The 25885-nt window shown below is 45.5% G+C and overlaps 1 long non-coding RNA gene and 8 other non-coding genes across 10 annotated transcripts; 4 read left to right on the top strand and 5 right to left on the bottom strand.

Moving 5' to 3' along the window:
- Positions 1-7023: 7023 nt before the first annotated feature.
- trnag-gcc (transfer RNA glycine (anticodon GCC)) lies at positions 7024-7094 on the bottom strand. The gene has a single exon. It is a non-coding gene; the product is annotated as a tRNA-Gly (tRNA).
- Positions 7095-9768: 2674 nt separating this feature from the next.
- LOC148642667 (U1 spliceosomal RNA) lies at positions 9769-9932 on the top strand. The gene has a single exon (XR_015929154.1). It is a non-coding gene; the product is annotated as a U1 spliceosomal RNA (small nuclear RNA).
- A 637-nt stretch (positions 9933-10569) lies between these two features.
- On the bottom strand, positions 10570-10688 carry LOC148642666 (5S ribosomal RNA). Its single transcript, XR_015929155.1, has one exon. It is a non-coding gene; the product is annotated as a 5S ribosomal RNA (ribosomal RNA).
- Positions 10689-11961: 1273 nt separating this feature from the next.
- LOC148642665 (U4 spliceosomal RNA) lies at positions 11962-12103 on the top strand. Its single transcript, XR_015929428.1, has one exon. It is a non-coding gene; the product is annotated as a U4 spliceosomal RNA (small nuclear RNA).
- Positions 12104-14084: 1981 nt separating this feature from the next.
- LOC148642661 (uncharacterized) lies at positions 14085-22176 on the top strand. Of its 2 annotated transcripts, XR_015929098.1 has the most exons (4): positions 14085-14238; positions 14342-14458; positions 14558-14704; positions 22077-22176. It is a non-coding gene; the product is annotated as an uncharacterized LOC148642661 (long non-coding RNA). The 2 variants fall into 2 exon arrangements; XR_015929097.1 differs by lacking the exon at positions 22077-22176 and having other exon boundaries at positions 14558-14824.
- trnag-gcc (transfer RNA glycine (anticodon GCC)) lies at positions 17548-17618 on the bottom strand. The gene has a single exon. It is a non-coding gene; the product is annotated as a tRNA-Gly (tRNA).
- On the bottom strand, positions 19314-19395 carry trnas-uga (transfer RNA serine (anticodon UGA)). The gene has a single exon. It is a non-coding gene; the product is annotated as a tRNA-Ser (tRNA).
- Positions 20739-20820, bottom strand: trnas-gcu (transfer RNA serine (anticodon GCU)). The gene has a single exon. It is a non-coding gene; the product is annotated as a tRNA-Ser (tRNA).
- A 268-nt stretch (positions 22177-22444) lies between the features above and the next one.
- On the top strand, positions 22445-22517 carry trnar-acg (transfer RNA arginine (anticodon ACG)). The gene has a single exon. It is a non-coding gene; the product is annotated as a tRNA-Arg (tRNA).
- Positions 22518-25885: the final 3368 nt, after the last annotated feature.

Here is a 25885-nt window from a genome sequence, read left to right as displayed (position 1 = left end):
GGGCTCAGTACGGTGCTGAGAGCTCAGCGTTGCTGTTGTTCTAATTAGCACGCACTGCATCGGCTATGACCCGAACTTTTCAATTATTCCGATCAGTAAGTCAACACGTAGTCCACATGAAAGGTAGAAATATTCTCTTGTCTGTCTCTTGTTTTTATAGAACTGAATGTCCCTGACAATGTACTGTTAGTTTTAATTGAAGAACGGCATCTGTGTTCAAATATACCAGACAAGTTTACGTAACTGCTCATGCAACACTCAGTTGTAATTAGTCAAGAAATAAAGTCGAACAACAGCTGCGAGTTTGATTCTGAACGTATGAGATTGCAGCGCCTTTTACTTCCATTGACAAATGATAGATATTCGAAGAGAGATCCTTCAGACCAGCAAGCAAACCCACGGCTATTTCGGTTTTCTACCTAGGCAACGTTGGTGTCTGCAATAGCATACATGAAAGCGTGATGCAATTTCTGTGGCTACATTTGTTGCACGTCATGCACAGTAAGAGTGTTTCTAACACCAAATACAAAGTCAACAATTAGCGATCACGCCTTCTCCTCAGTTAACCCACTGAAACCCTTGCTGTTAACAGTTCTTTACTGCGTGCTTTACCAGCACCTACATATCGTGTCGGTTCTTTCAGCTTTATTCATTAGGTTTTCAAAGGCATAAGCAGAGCACCAGAGGTGCGAAGGCAAAGTGTGTGGTTATCTGAAGAATTGATGTCCATGGCAGCGGGTCCAAGCGATTTCGCGTTGTTATAGTACCAGGAAAGGAGAAGCGGCACTTCGCCTCTGCCGCGCAGGCACAAGGCGACATGCGGCAGACGCCGGAGTCGGCAGGTTTCGAACCTGCGCGGGGAGTCCCCAACGCATTTCGAGCCCATCGCCTTAACCACTCGACCACGGCAAAAGCGAGCCCGCCGCCACCGCATTCCTCCTATAATCAAACACGGACTGCGAGGTGGCTGCGGATACCTTTTTAAAGTTGCTCTCCGTTTAAAAAAAAATACCTTTCACAAGATACGTGCCGGCAGACAGACACGCCTCAGAGGGTTTAAGGCTGGCTTCACGTTCAAATGATAAAGTCCCCCCGTCCGGATGTCAAAATGCAACTTTGGCAGACAGAACAAACATCAACAAACCACAAATGTGGACAAGGATTTTACAAGCTGCACCACACTGCACTTTCAAAAGCATTTACGTTCGTGTTAGACGCAGGACTTGCCTTTGATTTGCGCGCTTACGAACGCCATGGAAAACGAAACAAAACTAAAGCCCTCAGCTCCTGCACTTGATTATAATGCCGTTACGTGTCGAAGCAGGAATTTACGTCATCCTACCACTGCAACACGGGGAATAGAGGGAAATGAGCACACGCTACGAATCATCTCAATCACTCCCTAGAGTCGTAAGGCGCATTGAAGGGTGCACCCCCATCATTAATCGTTGCGCCTCTGTGAAAGGAAAGCTCTTGGGCAGTCTTTGAAACAGCTCGGATGAAACACTTGATTGCTTCCATGTGCATCTGGAGCCCACCCGGTGGGCAAAGACGTATAATATACGTCTATTAAACGCATACCTTATACGTCTAAATGTGGTCTACAATTCGTCTAGAATGAAATTCTAATATACGTCTAAAGTTATACGTCAATTATACGTCTATGTTTAGACGTTCATTATACATAAATGGTTGGAGTTCTATTATACGGATAAATTTAGAGGACTATTATACATATATGGTTGGAGTTCCGGACAACTTTAGAGGTCTATTATACGGATAACTTTAGAGGACTATTATACGTATATGGTTAGAGGTCTATTATACGTATAACTTTAGAGGTCTATTATACGTATATGGTTAGAGGTCTGTTATACGTATATGGTTAGAGGTCTATTATACGGATAACTTTAGAGGTCTATTATACGTATATGGTTAGAGGTCTATTATACGCATAACTTTAGAGGTCTATTATACGTATATGGGAAGAGGTCTATTATACATCAAAGATAGATTTTATAGGTGTAGAAACAAGTAAACCAAGCCAATGATTAGATTTAGAAATGTATTCTGAAAATACACATTCACACCTGAAACATATGTATTTCAAATTATACATTGTATACAATCAATCAACAATCAACATATGGGCAATAATCATAAAAAACACAACTAGTCTTAAACTTCAGCTACAAATTCTGGTAACATGGCAATATACAGTATAGTAATGACAAACACAAAACTAATTACATTAACACACTAACTCAAAACCACATTTTGATTCAAATATACATTTTAAAATGTACAACTTCTATATATCCAAGAAAAAAAAATATTACAATGGAAGTTAAGATGATTTTTTTCCACTATTTGCAAACCCTGTCTAATTGTCCTAACAGTTAGAACCAAAAACCTATTATTTTCAGTGTCCAGATCTCCTGGCCCCCTGCCTTGCATATGCATTCTTCAAGTAACACATTGCATGCTCCTTTATTTCTTTTTCTGTTGATGTAGGGTGGGACTTCAGCACCGCAGCTAGGAGAAAATTATATAATATTACTTCCCAAATAAATGATGATTAATATCTTCTTTAGTATAATCTAAAAAGTGAACGGTTTACTAAGCTCAAAACTGAAATAAATGTATAAAATTTGGCTTGCATCATAGCAGTTGAGCAATAAAGTCTGTCCTAATTAAAGAGTACCCAAAGTTTGAAAGTACAACATAGAATAAGAATAGAGAAACGGCAAAACGATTTTGTGTCATCTTCCCCATTCACACTATTTTATGTGCCATTTTTTGCTTATTCACGTACTATTTTAATCAAAATAATATTAAGAAAGATCTGTATGTATTCAGATAGTATTATTATTGTTCATACTTACTCGTCAAAAGAGGATTGCTGAGATATTTGCGGATATACTTCTACGTTTGAAAAACGTGTCCAAAATGGTGACCAACGAATACTAGCAATGCATTGTGGTATATAACCGGAAAATATGCTGGGTTCGATATTTTCTCAACGTATGCGTTTATTAATGTTGTCGATATTATGGTTGAAATATAACATTGATAATACATCGCGGCTATGTGCCCCCTGCTATGAGCTGATGTGCAATTTTAACGCATGTAGTTAGTAAGGATCGGTCACTGTTGTATGGTATTATATATAATGACATTATGGAATAGGATGGGGACAGGCCTGGCATCACGGGGGGAGGGGGGAATGTTGCCCCTTCAGTTTTGGGCAAAAAGATTTACCTAACTTAATTTGCGCCCTAAAAAAATAGTTGTACTTTGTCAAAGGTCAGACAACACTAAATGACACGAACAGTCACTCAGTCTGTTTGATGGGCAGGAGGGCTATCCGTCCAGGAACTGCACAGATCAGTGTCGTTATTGAGTGTCAACATTACGATCCTGTTTGCTCAGGTGGGCTGATTCCTTGCAGTAGTTTATCATTATACTTAAAATCGTTATATAACTAGGACTAGTTATAGCACTCTGTGCTTTCTGTTGGTTTTACAACATTTTTTCTTAACGATTCAGAACGTCCATGTAGCTGCAAAAATGAACGCTTATGGTACTTTTCGCTCCAGGCAATACTCTCCAGTGAGAGTGACGAAAAATGTGAAACTGAACTTCATCGCAAATACCAGATTGCTAGTCGATATCTTCTATCATGAAGCACTAATCAATGGCATAGCTGCGAGATTTCATTTGGGTAGCTGCACCGTACAGCTCCGTTTCAACCGAAATATCACCCCCGCTCAGAATTTCAGACGCCCCCCTACAGATTTTTCCAGGAAATGGTATCAACTTTTCTCAAGAAAATAAAAATAGAAACTCTATAGGCACTCAAACATTTTACTGTTTTTTTCAAACTGGAACGGCTCCTTCGTACACGGTGCTGATCTTTTGGAAAGCAGGAGGCAAAACTGACACGTTTCCATACCGGGAGTCGAACCAGGGCCACGTGGGTGAAAACCAGGAATCCTAACCACTAGACCATATGGCAGCGAACAACCCTGCTGTTCCCGGCATCATGCAAGCAAACTACATAAATATGAGAAAACACGCAAGAGAGTTGTCACTCAGAGTGTCGAAGGGTCGATGTATACTGGGACTCAGTTGAAATGCAACGTCAGGACTTTTCCGAATTATGTCACACGAAGAGAGCACAGCCTTTTCCGCCCTGCCACGTGTGTATCGGTAACTCGCCGTGATCTTATAGTGGTCAGTACTTTGCGTTGTGGCCGCAACAACCCTGGTTCAAATCCAGGTCACGGCAGAATAGGGGCGTCTGCTTTTACTACTTGCATGAATGAAGGCAAAAAAAAGCCAATCGATGTGAACGAACGGCGCTTTACAGAGGAGTACTGCCTGACTGGATCGTTGATGAACGACAGAGGCCACTCCGACCTCTTCTCGGGTTTCTTCAATGACTTACTAAGGATCTTCTTCACATTCGCCCATGCAGGGGAAGCCAGTTACACCAAAGAAAACGCAGGAAAGTGCATTTCATGCAGAGACCAGGAGGGACCTGTTTACACCAAGAGTGGTTGGAGTATGGAACAATGCGCCCAGCCCTGTTGCTGGAGTCGATTCTTGATTAGATCTTGGGCTCACTAAGAGGCCCCCGCTGGGTACTAATCTTTCTGTTGTTCTCGCAGGTGTTGCGCTGCTTTTGAGCCGACAGAGCTCGTCTTGGTCTGTCGGGACAGCCCAATTGCAAATGATCGGCTCCAGGTACAGAAAAAACGTGCGTTTGGTACAAGAGTGCATGAAGGCACCGGAAATACATTGGGAACAAATGACTGGTGGTTCAAGACCTCTGTGAAGTGCAGGAGCGTGCAAGAAGAGGCTGTTTGCACCCAGTCTCGAACCTGGGACCTTTCGCATGTTAGGCAAACGTGATAACCACTACACTACGGAAACCTGTATGGTTTGTTGCTGGTGTATCGCTTGCGTTTCGGGCTGAGAAAGGGACGTGTCATTTTAGGCAGGGGGCGCTGGAGAGAGGAACAAAGGGAGCGATGAAACAAAATGCCGAAACCCGGGATCGAGCCAGGGACCTTTAGAACATACTCTCACGAATCGTTAGAATATGTGCGTTTGATCATCAATTGCGTAACAACCACATTCGTTCGACTTGAGCCATCAAGCTCATAGTTTTCAAATCTTGAAAGCTGTCATTGAGCACATCATAGTCTGCTGTACGCCCCGTAACTTGCGTACTTCAACAGAAAGAAGAGCAGACAGCTCCATAAATATGCGAGGCGCAGAGAGTGCAAGGCGAGCCGCACACGTTTCGGTGGCTGAGAGAGGGCAGTTTTTGCTTCTGCATTTCCCAAGTAAGGACGCATGACAACAAGCGATCGCGGTGCTCATTTACGACATAGTGGTGATGAGTTTTCAGTACGTGTTCTTTTGAAACATGGAAATGTTTCAAAAGAAAAACAAATGGAAAGCAAAACAAAGCGATGGAAAGCAAAACAAAGCAAAGCAGAGCAAAACAAAACGAACAAATGAAAACCCTCACGTCCCGCACTTGCATAAAACGCCGTTACGTGCCCAAGCGGTATTATACGTCATCCTAGCACTGCACCCCGGGGCGTACGGTATATGGGAACGAGCACACGCCACGAATCGTCTCGAATCACTCCCTACAGCTGTAAGGCGCCTTGAAGCGTGCACCCCCAACATTCTTCTTTGCGCATCTGTGAAAGGTAAACTCTTGAGCAAACTCTGAACCAGCTCTAAGGAAACAAATCCGATTAGATGTTACTTTGACTCATCTTTTTACGCTCAGTGCTGGATTGCTCAAACTCCAGCTAGGGTTAGGGTTAGCATTCCCACGCTACTTAGACACTTTGTTTATGCTCAGTGCTGGATTTTGGGAACTTCAGGACGAGTGGGAATTTTCTCCTATCTGTCAATTCTGTTTTGTTTTGGAGACTCTTGGCTGCCTATGTTGTTCAGTGCAGCGTGAAGGAAACATTTTCCAAAACTGTGTCAGCTCAAAAGTTGTAAGAAAACCTCTCCAGCTGCTTTAACTCTCTTCATTTTTGTCATTTAATGTGACACTCGATGTATAACTGGAGCCTCACATATGCAAATGGTGAGGCTCCAGTTCGACACCCAGTTCGACACCACTTTACAGTATATGACAAAAGCATGGCAGACTGTGCCGGACCGGCAGATAATTTCCGCTTATTTTTACCATATTAAACATTGGAAATCCTCCCACTTGCATTTGTGACACTTGATTTTGGCTCCACCTAAGACACTCTTAAATCTTCAAACACTTTTCTCTTCTCCTGCAACACTCTTGTCTGTCGGCACTATGTGGCAGCGTTGCATGACAACCCATCTCACCACGGAAAGGAACCTAACAGCTTTGGTAAGAGAGGAGAAAAGGACCTTGGCGTTATTAGCGCCACGCTCTAACCAACTGAGCTAACCGGCCTCACGACAGTGCTCCTCTCTGTGCTGCAAAAAATCGAACTCAGGGAATTTCTTTTGCCCTCCTTTGAATAGAAAGCCGTGTATATCAGTGTACGGGCTTTCTCGTGCAGTTTCATGGTTCTTGTAACCCAAATCCTACACTGTTCTGAAGTGCCCCCCCATTTCACAGCATTTTTCAGCTGATTTAAAATGTACCTAAAGGAGAAGCATTATTGAAGACCATCAATTACCAAGAGCTTTTGTCAAAGGTTTTGGTGGTCATTTTTAATGACCACAGAGCGCTGTGACCTCGGTTTTACATCTCATCCAAGAGACAGCGCCCTTTTACAACAGCATCTCCGTCACTATACTGGGGCATTGGGACCCGCACAGACCTCAGGGTGAGCGCCCTCCGCCGGCACCATTAACACCGCTTCCAGCTGGAAGCTTTGTTTTTCCCTGTAGCTCACCCTCATCCGGGTACTGACCTGGCTCACACCTGCTTAGCTTCAGTGAGTTTTCAGTTGTGAGTTGCAAGGGGATGCAAGTGATGGAGCCGCTCGCTGCAGAAGCCACTGCATTGGCCGGGAATCAAACCCGAGCCTCCCGCGTGGCAGGCGAGAATTCTACCACTGAACCACCAATGCTTGTTGCCTGGGTTTTCAAAAAATACGCTTTTTTGGTGCTCTGTGCAAAACGCGTCGACATCTGCTTCCAGTTGCAAAATGCCTTCCGCGGACGCTGAAGAATTTATTTATTTAGACACCGCTCAGAATCCCCTGTAAGATTCTCCCTCAATTCCGTTGTGCAGTGCTTTACCTCTTTCAAAAGGCTTCACTCACCACTATACCACCAACACACGCCCACAGGATCCCAGCAGGACACCACCAGAGAATGCTCACGATTTCGGAAGCTGTCTCCTTGACGTGCTGATTCCACACATCCTGAATAAATCATGATATTGTTAGTTGCTGTAGCTAGATGTTCAAATGAGTTTCATGGCCAGATGGACTGTTTCCTCCAGCGGTATAGTATTGCAGTGAGACAGCACGATGCCTGCAAGACTATGTCACGCTAAACGCCACAGATTGTGTTTGTGTTGGACAGTTGGACCCTACAGTTGGACCCTCGTCGACAACCTGAATAGCTTATTCAGAAGCAGTGCTGGACCGGGAACGAACCAGCTTCTTCCCAGGCACAAGAGTGACTTGTGAGGACTCGCGGTCACACTCTGTGCATAGAGACTTTCTACCAGCCAGCCGGACTGCTGGTAGATCCCCTCGGAGCAAGGACTGCCCTGCGCGCCGCAGTCAGATTCCTCCGCCCGTCCTACTCCGACCTGCACCTCGACTGGTTGGCCGGTAGCCAGAGGACGCCGGGACAACGCCCATTGGACAACCGCTGGAACAGAGGCTGCAACAGAGCCTGTCAGCTGGTTTATCAGCTGATACTTACCTGGCAGAGGACATACCTTGATCAGCCTGTAGGTGGAGTATTTGGATTGTTTTCTTGTTTTGTGGAAGCAGTGTTTGTTTTGCAGTTTTTGAAATGGCAACCTTTGGATCCCGCAAGAATGCTGTACGTTTTGAGCTTTTGGATGACCTCTTCATGGATCGTATGCAGTTCAGCAGAAAAGTGTTACAGAAGGAGCTTGGCTTTGAACCTCGGCACTTGGATTTCATCTTCGCTCTCCCAGGTCAGAAAGCATTTGAGGTTGTATTTGCTACCTATCCTCTGTTTGAACAATGCGTGGATGTGTTTGAGGCAAAAAGAGGGAAAGTTCCTGCACTTGAGAAGATCAACTTGCAGCCTCTGACACAGAGAGAGAGGAAAACGGTGCATGTTGTTATGTTCTCTTGCTCTGACGTTCTTGCGGCGTCAGAGCAAGAGGCTCCTTCTCGCTGCCCTTCCGCTGTGTTGCAGGGCCCCGAGAGGGAACCCGGAGCGCGCACTTTGTGGGGGGCGGGGGACCGCGTTCGCGCTCTGCCCCCGGTCTCTTGCGCGAGTACTAAATCTCACGGACAGGGGGGCCTCGTCATTGATTGTTACAGGTGAGACGGGGATTAGGAGGAGACCCCGACTGATGGGTAAAGGGGAGCACTAACACCAGAGGGACACCCCCGGCGTCTCTATTTGAGAGACGCCCTGGGGTTTCCTAATGGCCAAGGAGGGTCGGGACCTCAGTTTGACGCCTCCCCCGAAGGACGGCGCCTGTTTGTGCAGCAGAGTGTCGCCATCAGGAGGCTGGGGCGTAAGAGAGCCACACAGCCCGCAGGGTGAGCGCTCCCTACTGGTCCCAGTCACACCTCTTGCAGGAGCAGCAGCAACCGGAGCTTTTCCGGGGGGGAATCTCCCATCCGGGTGCCGGCCAGGCTCACACCTGCTGGGCTGCCCCGGGGGTGAGCCCAGTCGAGAGTCGCAGGGCCAGATCTAGTCACCGGGGAGAAACGATACAAGTGAAGGATTGCTCGGCTCTCGGCACTTGAAAAGACCGACAAAGTCTCGTTCCCGCCGGAGCTGAATGTACCCGCATGTGTGGTGTCGTCTTCTTCCCCCGCCCCGCTGTGTTTGCTGTATTGTCTCTGAAGCCGGCCCCCCCGAGACGAGACGGGCTGTTCCTGTGCCCCAATTAACACTTTACAGGTGCCATTCCCCGGCATTGTGGCCATTGTCGGTGCTCACACGCGATAAGATAAGGCGGAGGAGAGCGGGGCATGCCCAGCGGCAGACATTCAAGGAGGGGGCAGTGCGAGGTGAGGTGAGGTGCGACACGCCGGAGCCCCGACGCAGCTAATGCGGAGCACTTGTTGGACTGGCATCGAAAGGACGTGTGCGCACGGAGCGAGCCTTCCCTGCGGCGGAGCGCGGGAACTTTCTCCCCCCCTCCCGCTGCAGGAGTTGTGTGCACTGCAGCGGTGCCGAGAGAAAAGCACAGAAGGCAGCAGGCTCTGGAGAGCAGGTAAGAGACAGCCTTGTGGGCAGGCGAGCAGGCCCGTTTTTTGGAAATTGCTGAAAAGGTTTGTTCGGTGTGTGGCAGGCGCACGTCGCGAGCTTGCGTGGCGATCTGCCGGTCTGGAGTTATGCAAATGAGGCCGAATTGCATCCCGGGACATGCTGCGAATGCGCAACGGCGACTGCAGATGTGTAGGAAACGGCGCGCTCGTTTTCTCGTTTTGCCCACACTTTTGAGTGTTAGTGTGGCGTGTGAGTGTGTGAAAGAGTGGGCCCAGCAGGAGGCGGTGGCGTGCGGGGCGAGGAGGTGGCCTAGGCTGCGCGATTTGTGCTGTGGGTGCGGGCCGCTTGCAGGGGCCTGTTTAACTCATACTTACCTGGCAGGGGAGATACCTTGATCAAGAAGGAGGTTCACCCAGGGCGAGGCTCGGCCATTGCACTCCGGCTGTGCTGACCCCTGCGAATTCCCCAAATGTGGGAATCTCGACTGCATAATTTCTGGTAGTGGGGGACTGCGTTCGCGCTCTCCCCTGATGTGCTTGGTCCAAAATCAGATACGGGAGGGTTAGGACACCACGAGCTGCGTGGCTGCGGAAGGATCGCGGTTCGACAGGAGTGGACGCCGCTGCTGGTTCTCACTGGCTTTTAGTTAGGGGTCCGGAGAAGCATCTCAAGCTAGTTCCACTACTCCTTCCGGACGTTCATTCCCTTTTCAAAGTCAGTCGTTTTGCTGTAGTCTGCGTTCTTTAGGCTGATTATCGAGGTTAGCCTTTATTTGGTCATGGGGGGCCTCGGTACTGTATGCTGAGTCTAAAGACAGTTTCACCCGTTTTCTGATTGCTCGGTTCTGTACCAGTGCAGACATGTCAAACAGTGAATGGCTGTACCTCTATTGTATCCGTGCTCAATGAATGAAATCGGTAACAAATGAATATATGTCTAGTTATACGAAAAACGAGTGGTTTATCGACTCATCTTCATTTGCAGATTTAGAGGCAGCTTCGATATTCGTTTTACAGACGTTTTTTTTTTTTTTGAATATGGGTCACACACATGCCACAGCAACAAAACATCTCTAGAGATGAGGCTATAGATCACCTTTCCATCCTGCAGGTTTTCCTCCCAAAGCCTACAGCACCAACGGTGACCCCTGCTGGCCGGGAGAGCAAAAGCTTACAGCACCTGGTATTCCCAGGCAGTCTCCCATCCAAGTACTAACCAGGCCCAACCCTGCTTAGCTTCCGAGATCAGACGAGATCGGGCGTGTTCAGGGTGGTATGGCCGCAAGCAAAAGCCCCAGCCCCTGACTCGCTACTTGAAGCTGTGTGTGGCGGGGGCTCCGTGCCCCCCGAGCGGGACTGAAGGATCGTTCGTGTGCAACTCTTTGGAAAGGAGCTGCTTTCCAAATCGCATTGCGTGCCTGGATGTTGGCGAATGCGCTCCCTTGTGTTGGCTCGTCCCGCACTGGAGGAGGACAAACAATCTGCACGGAGGAGCACCAGGCAAGTCTTCAGTGCACAGCACTCTGGAAACATTTCGGGGCTGTCGCGTGTTTATTTCAGCACATAAAGCGCACCGGTCCAACACGTCGGCCGGGCGCGCGGCACCTCCGCCCTCTTGCTGCCCCTGCAGCTGCTTCACTTTTCCCTTTAGTTGCCATCGATTTTTTCGTAGTACAATACATATACGATTGAGGTATCTTAGAGTTCTCCTTCAAAGACCCAGCACTCTCTTTTCTTTTCCCAGTGTTACTCATATCGGACTTTTTAAACCTAAAAAAAAATCGTTTTTTTTTCTTTCAATTATAACTGAAGTTTTATACAACTAGTGTTAAGTCCTTATTTTTCTGTAGTCAAAAAAAGCAAAAATTAACATTCAGGTCATGAAAAACTCAAAAAAACTCCCCAACCACTAAACTTTACCTCCCACCTGAGCGCCATCTTGAACGCCCCTACCACCAGAGAATGCTCACGATTTCGGAAGCTGTCTCCGGGACGTGCTGATTCCACACATCCTGAATAAATCATGATATTGTTAGTTGCTGTAGCTAGACGTTCAAATGAGTTTCATGGCCAGATGGACTGTTTCCTCCAGCGGTATAGTATTGCAGTGAGACAGCACGATGCCTGCAAGACTATGTCACGCTAAACGCCACAGATTGTGTTTGTCCGTTCGTGTCAGTCGTCCCGCAGCCACGGGAAGTGGGACACAAACATGCTGCAATGCTTTCAAGACGTTAGGATTTGTTTGTGCAACATCCAAGACGAGTACTTGTGGCTTGAATGTGAACTGTACGTGCCCGCCCCCTTTCCTCTGTAGTGCATGAGTTCCTCCCGGCATGCCCTTCGTCATTGTTCTGTCATCTTGTATTTAAAGGGTTGTATTTCTGCTGCTGAAAATAAGCAACGGTTTTCTCACAACGCCCTTTGTTCCCAACGGAGCCCTTGTCTGTCATGAAATTCTTCAAAACCTCAAGCTAGAAGAAGAAGACGACAAATATGAAGCGTTATAGCAACGACATGCCATGAGACGATCGATAACGATTTCCATAGGATCCCCGTCAGCTTTGCGCGGTGGCAGTATCGTAGCCTGTGAGGTTTAGCCGAGGCGCGATTATTGCTAGTTGAAAACTTTTCCCAATACCCCGCTTCCGCCGGTTTGCAATACAATCGGCGAAAGCAATTTTTGACAGTCTCGTCAGAGACTGAGCAAGGTGTTTAAAGACAGATTTGGTCACGGTGATATCATGGTAGAAAGAAACGAGCTTGTTACGTGTCAACAGAAACGCTCTTTAGCTCTTTCAGCTTTATGCAGAGAACAGCGTCTGTCGAGATTACTTTTGTGTCAGCGCGAAACGCCGTGTGCTTGTCAGTATGATTTCATATTGCTCGTAGCGGCGCCTGGCTTTTGTCTGTCAAACGTTAGGTTGCGCTTCTTCATGCTGCATCGTCGGCATGAGTGGAGCATTTTAAACGTCTGTACTTACTGCGCCCCATAAGAAATCGTTTGTCCCCATTCAAAAGAGATTGTGCGATGTCCTGCAGCGTTCGCAAAGCAAACCTTTGACAGTTTGAAAAGAGGGATTTATTCTGCTTCCTGTGCGTGCAGTAGTTACAAAGTTGAACGTCTTTACACGATCTGCTGCAGTTTTCAGTGGGTGGGCTTTGTCAAATGGCTTGGAAAAACGCACTGTGTTTCTGCTCGGGAAACATCATGAGCAGTGTCCTGCATGTTTTCTGTGTATAGCTGTCTTTTAACGCATACAGAATTCATTCGAAATCATTGATTTCTCCAATTAACAAGGGTCTCTTTTTGAACCTGCCAGAAGCATTCTTTCAATGTAACAGATTTACTCCGGGGAAGGGCAGCATGACATTGAGAGTAGCTCAAGCTTTCAGCACCTTTATCTGACTGCATGTATGCAGACACTGCTCAGAATCCCCTGTAAGATTCTCCTTCAATTCCGTTTTGCAGTGCTTTAGCTCTTTCAAAAGGCTTCGCTTTGCTAGTCACAATCCAAGGCTCATGACAGCATTTGAAAACATTCGTAACTGCGTTGGCCGGGAATCGAACCTGGGTTAACTGCTTTGAAGGCAGCTATGCGCAACACTGGCTCGCTCCAGAATAAATCTCACGTCGCGGGCATATTTTTTTCCATTTTACCGTGAGTCGGGCTCAGCTGCACAGAGGAGAGAGCAGAGCAATGAGGTCACGGGGACAGGGGAGTCACACGCTGGCGGTTTGAATACGCGGAAGATCACTGAGGGATCCACAGTATATGGACTCTCCGTGCGCCATCAGTCCGCACTCCGGACTCTGAATCCTGCCATCCGAGTTAAGATCTCGGCGGAACCTGAGGCGCAGTTCCTTCTTAAAACGTAATCTGGTGAGCATTTCTAGAATCGTACTTGTATAGATGCAGCCTTTAATGTGTTGCTAGGTTAAAATTGATGACTTCTTGTATTTCAGTAGGCAACTGCCCTCTTGATTTCGGATTTAATTTCTTTATTACAGGGGCGCTTTTATGAAGACAGAGTCATGTTCAGGTACTTTGCTTGATGGAGGAAGCTCATTTCGGACTCTGTGATCTGCTCACCTGGAAAGGTCTGCTATACTACTAAAAGAGATTAGTAGAGTCTGGAAGAAGGGACAATTTTATGATGCTTTGTAAGATAATGTTTTTTTTTTCTTATACTGAAAATGAAAGGTAGTTGTTTCTATATGGACTCAGTCTTTGGAATTTGTATATATATATTTCAGTGATCCCTCAGCCATTCCTTCTGTATTGTAATTCAATTTCTCTTTTAAAATTCCTTCCCCACTTCTAGGACCTGCAGTTGCTGAACTCCACAATGGCTTCTATTGGAAAGTCTGTGACTGAGACCAAGTGTTCACTTTTTTATGAAACCATTATTTATTTAGGAGCAATGAGCAATTCTTATATAAATGCAATAAAATCATTATGCTCAAACTATGAGAGAGAAAATTAAGGATAATTTAAGAAATCAGTCTTAGCTTGTTTCTATACACAGATGGTATTATTTATTTTCAAAGGAAACCCGCGAGGATTCCCCTGGTGTGCAAGATGTGCCTGAATACTCTTGATCAGCTTCCTGCTCACTTGAAGAGGGCGTGTATGAAGCACGCCACGGCAGAAAACATCAGGATGGCCTCTCAACAGGCGAGGGAGGACATGATGAATCACCTGAAGAACGGGGTCATCGTGGATTACCACAGAATAGAGATCGTGTCTGGTGAGGCAAACAGGATAGTGGTTGTAAGACTGCTAGAGTCCTTGGGCCTTTTTGTACATGGGAAGCCTGAAGACACATTGGCAAGGTGAGATATTTTTAATCTGTAAGGCTTCTGTAGTTTCTTTTTGAAATCATTGTTACAACATATTATGTAAAAGCATGTTGAAAAGAATCTACCTGCATTCCAGCGGCCCTGAGCAAGAGGCCGCTGTCCAGGAGGAAGAGATGCCAGAGGCTGCTCTAGAAACTGAAACAGAAGCGGATAAGGAAGGGGAAGATGTGAGCTCTGAAGAACTCTATCAGCAGTAAGACTTTTTATTTTTCAGATGTATCAATTTTTTACTAAAATTCTAATTTGTCTTATAGGTATAAAATGTTTAAACCGGTGTTTTATATCCTTACAGGCCCTGAGTAGTTAAAAAGTATCAGCAGGCCGGAAGAGAGTGGCCCAAGCTGGACTCTATAGAAAGCACTCCCTGGATGCTCCTCTCCTGATTGGATTCAAACAGTACCTTACCAAGGATCTGGGAGTGGCAAATTATTCTCAGGAGGTATTTATTTTTTAAAGGCATTTAAAATTAAGCAATGGTATCTTCATTGTAAATGTTTTTATTTCTTAGCTTAAAATTCACCCATGTGAAATGATGTCAGCCATAAACATCATGACTCTATATTTCCTACCTGAATCTATTCTACTTAAATTATTACATTATACACAATTTGAGTTCATTTTAAAAAGTAAAAGGTAATGAAAGGAATGCATTTTCATAAGAAAGATAATACCGATATGCATGTGATAATCTTCCTTATATCATGTAGTGCATCATTTGGACACTTTGTGGGCTTCAAATACAAAGAAAATCATGTTCTATGGTACAAGATAAATACAAAACTTAAGCTTTTATTTTAATTAGATTTCTTTATAAAGCATAAGCAATCATTTATTACATCGCTTCTTGAATTAAATCTTTTGACAAGAGGTAAGACTTCTGTTACATTTAAACCCATGTTTAGCTGTGTTTTTTAGATTTAACTGAACCAATTTCTGTGTGTGATAATGTCCTTGAATTCTGACAACATCACACTAAATTACATGATATAAAACAGCTAATGTTTCTAGAGATAAAGTTTCTGAGATGCTTCTAATTACTTTTTATTACCAGGGACAGTTTAATTCACCTTGTACAGTACTGTAAGACCAAGATGCTTTTTTTAAAAGTTATTTAACATTTTATAGAACTTTGTCTACTATGGCAACATGATGTGCTTGGTGAAACTTGGAAAAATACTGCTTGGCCACTTATCTTAAGATAAAGATAGGATAAAGGTTTATCTTTTGCACCTACCTGACCCCCAGGGAAGGCCAATGCTTTCTAAGTTGATGGTTCCCTACAGTAGACTGTACTTTAATTTCAAAGGTAATGTATATTGACCCAAATCAGTTTTGGAATCCAATCTACTGACGAGATGGAGCACATCCTTTTTTCAGGATTTTAGCATCATACGTTTGGTATATTTAGTCCCTAATGCTGAAAGAAATGATCATAGAACATTTGGACACTTTGTGGGCTTGAAATACAAAGCAAATCATGTTCTATGGTACAAGATAAATACAAAACTTAAGCTTTTATTTTAATTAGATTTGTTTATAAAGCATAAGCAATCATTTATTACATTAATATATGTAAAAATAACATTTTAGCATCATACGTTTAGTATATTTAGTCCCTAATGCTGAAAGAAATGATCATAGAACATGACATCTAACCTTACCTGCGGTGTTTTTAATCCCTATTGCTCAATGCACGGTGAAAGCATTCCATACATGTGTCTGACAATGAGGAATGGGCCCCTGAGACAGTCATTTGCCTGTTTCACAAATGATCGTATTTTACTAGAGATTCTGCTTGGGATTCAGATGTGCATTCGGACAGCAATCCCTTTCAAGAAATGATATGTTCTGGATGAGGTCAAAGGTGCTGAAACACTGTATCTAGGATGTGTTTGCAGAGACTGTGTGTCTCCTGCTTCAACGCAGTGATAAAGAGATGTGCTCCTTTAATTTATTGGTACATGCCCAGGGCAGTAAGCAGTCTGAGGATTTATTTCCAGATGGCATAGAGCAGTGAAGCAGTGAAGTAGTGCAAAACACTGGATCATTATATTATTAGAATCTATTCTACTTAAATTATTACATTATACTCAATTTGAGTTCATTTTAAAAAGTAAAAGGTAATGAAAGGAATGCATTTTCATAAGAAAGATAATACCGATATGCATGTGATAATCTTCCTTATATCATGTAGTGCGTCATTTGGACACTTTGTGGGCTTGAAATACAAAGAAAATCATGTTCTATGGTACAAGATAAATACAAAACTTAAGCTTTTATTTTAATTAGATTTGTTTCTAAAGCATAAGCAATCATTTATTACATTAATATATGTGAAAATAACATTTTAGCATCATATGTTTAGTATATTTAGTCCCTAATGCCGAAAGAAATGATCATTTGTTTAACATGCACGGGTCTGTCTCAAAGGATGCAGTACTCCTGAAGGGTCTCAAACCCTACATTTCGGATGCCTAGCTGTATCCCTCACATGTGGCACCTCAGAATGACTTCTAACCTTACCTGTGGTGTATTCAGTCCCTATTGCTCAATGCACGGTGTACATACTGCATACATGTGTCTTGAGAATGAGGAATGGGTCCCTGAGACAGTCATTTGCCTGTTTCACAAACAGGGACCTGGACCTAGACCTGGCCCGTACAGGGCTCAAACCCGCAACCTTGGCGTTATTAGCACCACGCTCTAACCAACTGAGCTAACCAGCCTCACGACAGTGCTCCTCTCTGTGCTGCAAAAAATCAAACTCAGGGAATTTCTTTTGTCCTCCTTTGAATAGAAAGCCGTGTAATCAGTGTACGGGCTTTCTCGTGCAGTTTCATGGTTCTTGTAACCCAAATCCTACACTGGCCTGAAGTGCCCCCCCATTTCACAGCATTTTTCAGCTGATTTAAAATGTACCTAAAGGAGAAGCATTATTGAAGACCATCAATTACCAAGAGCTTTTGTCAAAGGTTTTGGTGGTCATTTTGAATGACCACAGAGCGCTGTGACCTCGGTTTTACATCTCATCCAAAAGACAGCGCCCTTTTACAACACAGCATCTCCGTCACTATACTGGGGCATTGGGACCCGCACAGACCTCAGGGTGAGCGCCCCCCCGCCGGCACCATTAACACCGCTTCCAGCTGGAAGCTTTGTTTTTCCCTGTAGCTCACCCTCATCCAGGTACTGACCTGGCTCACACCTGCTTAGCTTCAGTGGGTTTTCAGTTGCGAGTTGCAAGGGGATGCAAGTGATGGAGCCGCTCGCTGCAAAAGCCACTGCATTGGCCGGGAATCGAACCCGAGCCTCCCGCGTGGCAGGCGAGAATTCTACCACTGAACCACCAATGCTCAGTGCCTGGGCCTTCAAAAAAGACGCTTTTTTGGTGCTCTGTGCAAAACGCGCCGACATCTGCTTCCAGCTGCAAAATGCCATTTGTGGACGCTGAAGAACTTATTTCTAAGGCAGCGGGTACAAGCGATTGGGCGTTTTAAAACCACCAGGAACAGCAAAGAGGCGCGCTTATTTGCTTGTGCCGAAACACACCGACCGAAAGCGGACAACGTAGTCGGCGGGATTGGAACCTGTGCGGGGAGACCCCAATGGATTTCTATTCCATTGCCTTAACCACTCAGCCACGACTACAGCAAGCCCCACTGCCGCTGCGTTCTTGCTACAATCTTACCTGGATCGCGAGGCGCCGGCGGAAGCCTATTTCAAAGTCGTTCTCCGTTTCAAAAAAACATTTCCAAAATACAAGCCTTGCAGACAGACACGCCTCAGAGGACTTCAGGGTGGCTTCATGTCGGAATGATAAAGTCTCCCCGTCCGGACATGAAAATGCCACTTTGTTACACACAAAAAAAGAATCAACAACAGAGAAATGCCCACAAGCATTTGAAAAGCCGCACCACGTCGCACTTGAAATAGCTCTTACATTAGTGGTAGACACAGGAATCGCCTTTTTATTTACGCTCTTACCAACGCGATGGAAAGCAAAACAAAGCAAAGCAGAGCAAAACAAAACGAACAAACGAAAACCCTCACGTCCTGCACTTGCATATAACGCCGTTACGTGCCCAAGCGGTATTGTACGTCATCCTAGCACTGCACCCTGGGTCGTACGGTATATGGGAACGAGCACACGCCACGAATCGTCTCGAATCACTCCCTACAGCTGTAAGGCGCCTTGAAGCGTGCACCCCCAACATTCTTCTTTGCGCATCTGTGAAAGGTAAACTCTTGAGCAAACTCTGAACCAGCTCTAAGGAAACTAATCCGATTAGACGTTACTTTGACTCATCTTCTTACGCTCAGTGCCGGATTGCTCAAACTCCAGCTAGGGTTAGGGTTAGCATTCCCACGCTACTTAGACACTTTGTTTACGCTCAGTGCTGGATTTTGGGAACTTCAGGACGAGTGGGAATTTTCTCCTATCTGTCCATTCTGTTTTGTTTTGGAGACTCTTGGCTGCCTATGTTGTTCAGTGCACCGTGAAGGAAACATTTTCCAAAACTGTGTCAGCTCAAAAGTTGTAAGAAAACCTCTCCAGGTGCTTTAACTCTCTTCATTTTTGTCATTTAATGTGACACTCGATGTATAACTGGAGCCTCACATATGCAAATGGTGAGGCTCCAGTTCGACACCCAGTTCCACACCACTTTACAGTATATGACAAAAGCATGGCAGACTGTGCCGGACCAGCTGGTAACTTCCGCTTATTTTGACCATATTAAACATTGGAAATCTTCCCACTTGCATTTGTGACACTTGATTTTGGCTCCACCTAAGACACTCTTAAATCTTCAAACACGTTTCTCTTCTCCCGCAACACACTTGTCTGTCGGCACTATGTGGCAGCGTTGCATGACAACCCATCTCACCACGGAAAGGAACCTAACAGCTTTGGTAAGAGAGTAGAATTACCTGAAGAACTGCTTTCCATGGAAGCAGGACCAAGCGATGTAGCATTTTTATAGTACCAGGAAAGGAGAAGCGGCACTTCGCCTTTGCCGCACAGGCACAAGGTGACGTGCGGCAGACGCCGTAGTCAGCAGGATTCGAACCTGAGCGGGGAGTCCCCAATGGATTTCAAATCCATCGCCTTAACTACTCGGCCACGACTACAGCGAGCTCGCCGCCGCCGCATTCCTCCTATAATCTAACACGGAGTGCGAGGTGGCTGCGGAAACCTTTTTAAAGTCGCTCTCTGTTAAAAAAAAAACCTTTCACAAGATACATGCCGGCAGACAGACACGCCTCAGAGGGTTTAAGGCTGGCTTCACGTTCAAATGATAAAGTCTCCCCGTCCGGATGTCAAAATGCAACTTTGGCAGACAGAAAAAACATCAACAAACCACAAATGTGGACAAGGATTTTACAAGCTGCACCACACTGCACTTTCAAAAGCATTTACATTCGTGTTAGACGCAGGAATTGTCTTTGTTTTGCGCGCTTACGAACGCCATAGAAAACGAAACAAAACAAAAGCCCTCAGCTCCTGTACTTGATTATAACGCCGTTACGTGTCGAAGCAGGAATTTACGTCATCTTACCACTGCAACATGGGGAATAGAGGGAAATGAACACACGCTACGAATCGTCTCAATCACTCCCTAGAGTCGTAAGGCACATTGAAGGGTGCACCCCCATCATTAATCGTTGGGCCTCTGTAAAAGGAAAGCTGTTGAGCAGTCTTTGAAACAGCTCGGATGAAACACTTGATTGCTTCCATGTGCATCTGGAGCCCACTTCTTATTTTCACTTCACGCCGCCCAAAGCATTTCTAAAACAGGAGATTCGCGTTTGGGAATGCGCCCTGCCCTACAAATAAAACAGGTCTACGGGTCTGAAACCTGCTCCATGGAAAACAGTTCTGTTGCGCTTTTGATCAAAGGGAGATTCTCTGTTCTTACTTTTTGATTACATAACACCCAAAGGGGCTTCTTTGGAGCTGGATTCCAACCAGCATCCTAAAGTTTCTTGGCGGTATCCTTTACAGTCCTCTGTTCGGTCGACAAGGAACAGAAGGGGGCAGCTTTCCTCACACATACAGTGCAATGTACTGTAGTGTTCCCCTTCATTGAATTCGCAGTTCTGCATCAGACCTCTAACTCGTTTCCTTAGCTTGGATTTAAGCCACGAAGCAGGCTTCTACTGTATAAACGTCTAGAGGAATCACAAACTATTTGAGAGGCCATCATCCCAGGGGGAACTGACAAAGTCTATCCCTAAACACCTAGCGCAGTCTCTCGAGAGACTGTCAAAAATCGCTTTCTCCGTTTGTGCTGCAAGTAAGTGAAAACGCGGTCTCAACCCAGAGCCACTTGGCAGCAGCGGCACGTAAATACTGTTACTACCACTGCTCGATACCAACGTTAGCCTACTATACCATGTTCAGCCACCGCTAGAAAATGTAAGGCTCTAGTACTGGAGCAAACAAAAGGAGAGCCAACGTCAAACGTAGAGAGCGACGAGGATGGGATTCGAACCCATGTGTGCAGAGCACAATGGATTAGCAGTCCATCGCCTTAACCACTCGGCCACCTCGTCGATGAAACTGGGCTGTCCAGACATGGGTTGGCGCGCTCCAGATGATCTTTTTCTTTTTTTTCCCTCGTACTCAAGGGTCCTTTTCCTGTTCCACATGCGATTTCAACATTTTCCTTGGGAGATGTCAAGCCAGCAAGCCACTGCTGTGGTTCAGTGGCCATTGTGGAGTTCAGTGGCCCTGTTGTACACAGAAAGCACATTGAGCTCCTTGGACATGAAAAGTTCCAGATAAAAGCCATTTGTCATCCTTTCTCTTGGTGTCGATGTTGCTATTGTATGTAAAGGTGGCAACTTGCTCAGCGAGCAGGCGGAGCACACACCGAATGCAGATGTGTCTGAGTGGTGTGTCCAAGTGGCTGCAAAAGGACAACACTACCGGGGCGCCGTTGCTTAGTTGGTTAAAGCGCTTGTCTCTTAAACAGGAGATCCTGAGTCCGAATCCCAGTGGTGCCTTCTTTGTTCTGTCTTCTCGAACAGAACTGGTCCTTACAGACAACCGCCTACGGCTAGACTTAATTAAATGCAAGTATTCATTTCCTGTCTTTAACGCGACTTGTTTTTCTTAAAATGGATGGAACTTGCAAAACATGAAATACAAACATTGCTAATCAGCGCTAGCGGCTGGCAAAAAAAAAGAAGTCAGCGATGTTTTTTTTCTTTAACCTTAACCCTGCTAATGGAGAAGAGTTAAACGACCGAGTCTATGCAGCTTAAACGGTGCTCATGTCGGGTTCTTAGCTGAAAGGGTGGTAAATCACGCTCACCCCAGTCCTTAATCTTTTAAAAGGATACAATATTGAACCTAGTCGCCACATCACATACATCCTGTTCAACGATAAAAAAGTGACATCTATCCTCGATCCAGAGTAAATCCCACGATGAGGGCATATTTTTTTCCACTTTACCATGAGTCGGGCTCAGCTGCACAGAGGCGAGAGCAGAGCAATGAGGTCACAGGGACAGGGGAGTCACACGCTGGCGGTTTGAACACGCGGAAGATCACTGAGGGATCCACAGTATATGGACCCTCCGTGCGCCATCAGTCCACACTCCGGACTCTGAATCCTGCCATCCGAGTTAAGATCTCGGCGGAACCTGAGGCACAGTTCCTTCTTAAAACGTAATCTGGTGAGCATTTCTAGAATCGTACTTGTATAGATGCAGCCTTTAATGTGTTGCTGGGTTAAAATTGATGACTTCTTGAACTTCAGTAGGCAACTGCCCTCTTGATTTCGGATTTAATTTCTTTATTACAGGGGCGCTTTTATGAAGACAGAGTCATGTTCAGGTACTTTGCTTGATGGAGGAAGCATATTTCGGACTCTGTGATCTGCTCACCTGGAAAGGTCTGCTGTACTACTACAAGAGAGAAGTAGAGTCTGGAAGAATGGACAATTTTATGATGCTTTGGAAGATAATGTTTTTTTTTTCTTTGAAATCGAAATGAATCAGAATATCAGTGCAAAAGACAAACTCTTGGTTTGGTTTAAAGAGATATGGTTTTAAAACAGACAAAATGTAGAAAACAGGTGTTTCTCACTTTTGGAAAAGAATGGACCGGGGGTAATATTTTACTAGGTGCAGTGCTGATCTCACTGGGTTACAGTCCTGCAGTGTCACACCAGGGCCAGTGGCGCAATGGATAACGCGTCTGACTACGGATCAGGAGATTGCAGGTTCGACTCCTGCCTGGCTCGGGTCGTTTTTAAACGCATGGGGCTACTCCCTAAGTAGTCTGTGCTACTTACTGCATTGTAATCGTACCCAGTAAGAGATTTCCTTCATGTAAATGAACTGCACCTGAGAGCTTTAGAAAAACACCTGGGCTCAGTACGGTGCTGAGAGCTCAGCGTTGCTGTTCTAATTAGCACGCACTGCATCGGCTATGAGCCCGAACCTTTCAATTATTCCGATCAGTAAGTCAACACGTAGTCCACATGAACGGTAGAAATATTCTCTTGTCTGTCTCTTGTTTGTATAGAACTGAATGTCCCTGACAATGTACTGTTAGTTTTAATTGAAGAACGGCATTTGTGTTCAAATATACCAGACAAGTTTATGTAACTGCTCATGCGACACTCAGTTGTAATTAGTCAAGAAATAAAGTCGAACAATAGCTGCGGGTTTGATTCTGAACGTATGAGATTGCAGCGCCTTTTACTTCCATTGACAAATGATAGAGATTCGAAGAGAGATCCTTCAGACCAGCAAGCAAACCCACGGCTATTTCGGTTTTCTATCTAGGCAACGTTGGTGTCTGCAATAGCATACATGAAAGCGTGATGCAATTTCTGTGGCTACATTTGTTGCACATCATGCACAGTAAGAGTGTTTCTAACACCAAATAAAAAGTCAACAATTAGCGATCACGCCTTCTCCTCAGTTAACCCACTGAAACCCTTGCTGTTAACAGTTCTTTACTGCGTGCTTTACCAGCACCTACATATCGTGTCGGTTCTTTCAGCTTTATTCATTAGGTTTTCAAAGGCATAAGTAGAGCACCAGAGGTGCGAACGCAAAATGTGTAGTTATCTGAAGAATTGATTTCCATGGCAGCGGGTCCAAGCGATTTCGCGTTGTTATAGTACCAGGAAAGGAAAAGCGGCACTTCGCCTCTGCCGCGCAGGCACAAGGCGACGTGCGGCAGACGCCGGAGTCGGCAGGTTTCGAACCTACGCGGGGAAGCCCCAACGCATTTCGAGCCCATCGCCTTAACCACTCGAGCACGACAAATGCGAGCTCGCCGCCGCCGCATTCCTCCTATAATCAAACACGGACTGCGATTTGGCTGCGGAAACCTTTTTAAAGTTGCTCTCCGTTAAAAAAAATACCTTTCACAAGATTCGTGCCGGCAGACAGACACGCCTCAGAGGGTTTAAGGCTGGCTTCACGTTCAAATGATAAAGTCCCCCAGTCCGGATGTCAAAATGCAACTTTGGCAGACAGAAAAAACATCAACAAACCAAAAATGTGGACAAGGATTTTACAAGCTGCACCACACTGCACTTTCTAAAGCATTTACATTCGTGTTAGACGCAGGAATTGCCTTTGATTTGCGCGCTTACGAACGCCATGGAAAACGAAACAAAACTAAAGCCCTCAGCTCCTGCACTTGATTATAATGCCGTTACGTGTCGAAGCAGGAATTTACGTCATCCTACCACTGCAACACGGGGAATAGAGGGAAATGAGCACAAGCTACGAATTGTCTCTAATCAGTCCCTACAGTTGTAAGACGCCTGGAAGCGTGCACCCCCATCATTAATCTTTGCGCATCTGTGCAAGGTAAACTCTGGAGCAGTCTCTGAAACGGCTCAAAGGAAACACGTGATTGATTCCATATGCATCTGGGGTTCATTTCTTATTTACATTTAATTCAAGGGAAAGGCTTGGGTCAGTTTCAGACGGCCTCCAACAGCGAGATTCAAGCGCCCCACCTTCAGCCCAATCTGCGCCGCCAGAACGACAACGGCTCCTCTGGTCTTTGGGGTGCGGTTGTGACCCCGTAACCTAAAGTGTTGGTGGCAGACAAATGGAGACTAACAGGTGATGTCCTAGGACATGACTACATTGTGACACTCGGTGGGGATGGTGACCATTGCTTGGAAAAGAGTGCGAGGCCCCTTTAGAAAAACATTTTGTTAACAGGCATTCTGCCTCAGCCTAAACACCTATTGCTTGCAAAGCGCATGCTATTAGACAGGCACCTCTGCAAGACCTTAAGAGTCTCTTAAACTAGTGATAGTAAGGTGTTCCCAATGGGCGATGTTTGGCTTTCAAATCATCTCTCTGTGGAAGCGCCGAGATGCAGCTGTTTAAGGCTTAGAAGCAGCTGACTGTTTCACTACCTAGCTGATTACTGTCAGTCAGGGAGCTCAGAGGTGAAAAGCCTGTCTGAGAGACAATTCGCCGTCGATCAGTTCAATATGTTCCGTACCAGCTCGGCGCAACTGAGATCATCTTGGTAGCCGTGTAGCTCAGATGAGTGAGAGCGTGTGTGTGTGTACCACCGTGATTGGATGCCGGTCCTTCTCAGGTCACAGTAAACCTTCTGCTGCCTAACTTCCCTAATTTTGGGGATCCCTTTGAAAAAGCAAAGGAAAAAAAACTGGCTCTTCATCAGCATGATCGACCTCACCCAGTGTGGCGCAGTGGCCTAATGGCTAAGACACTGGCCTCCTAAGCCAGGGATTGTGGGTTTGAGTACCATCTGGGGTGCTCCTGTCCCATTTTGAGCGTACAAATGTCCTTTTGATTTGCAAAGCTACAACCCCACCTTACTCAGTGAGCGTCTCTTCTTTTCTCTCACATACAGTTGGGAGAAAAACTTTTGTAAACAGCCCTTCGGAATGATGTGGATTTCTGCATGAATGGCTCCTAACATGTGATCTTATCTTTATCTAAGTCATAATAATTAATAAAGAGAGTCTGATTTAACAAACAACACACGCCCAACATTTGACATTGCTGTTTCTTTATTGACCAAATGGTTTAAACAATCAAGGTCATTGATGGAAAAAGTACGTGAACCCTTATATTAAGGAGCTAGTGGAACCTCCTTTATGACAAAAACCTCAATCCCCACTTTCTGTAGCGGCTGGTCAGACCTGAGCAGCGGTTAGGAGGTATTTTGGCCTATTCCTCTATGCAAAACTGTTTCAGTTCATGTATATTTTTGGGATGTCTTGCGCTGAACGGCCTGCTTCAGATCACGCCACAGCACTTCAATGGGATTGGGGTCAGGACTCTTACTTGGCCATCCCAAAATACGGAATTTCTTCTGTTTCAGCCACTCTGTTGTTGATGTACTCCTTTGTTTTTGTCATGCTGCATGACCCAGCCTCTTTCGAGTTTTAGATCACAGGCAGACACCCTGACATTCTGCTGTAGAATTTCCTGATACATCTTGGAATTCATCGGTCCCTCGATGATTGCAAGCCGTACAACCTCCGCCATGTTTCCCAGGTGGGATGAGGTTTTGGAGTTGGTATGCAGTGTTTTGTTATCTCCAAACATAACGCTGTGCACATTTACCAACAAGTTCAACTTTTGTCATGTCTGTCCA

Source organism: Lepisosteus platostomus, chromosome 22 (genome assembly GCF_059453375.1).
Source record: "Lepisosteus platostomus isolate fLepPlt1 chromosome 22, fLepPlt1.hap1, whole genome shotgun sequence".
Lineage (NCBI taxonomy): Eukaryota > Metazoa > Chordata > Actinopteri > Semionotiformes > Lepisosteidae > Lepisosteus > Lepisosteus platostomus.
This window is presented reverse-complemented; position numbering and strand designations above follow the sequence as displayed.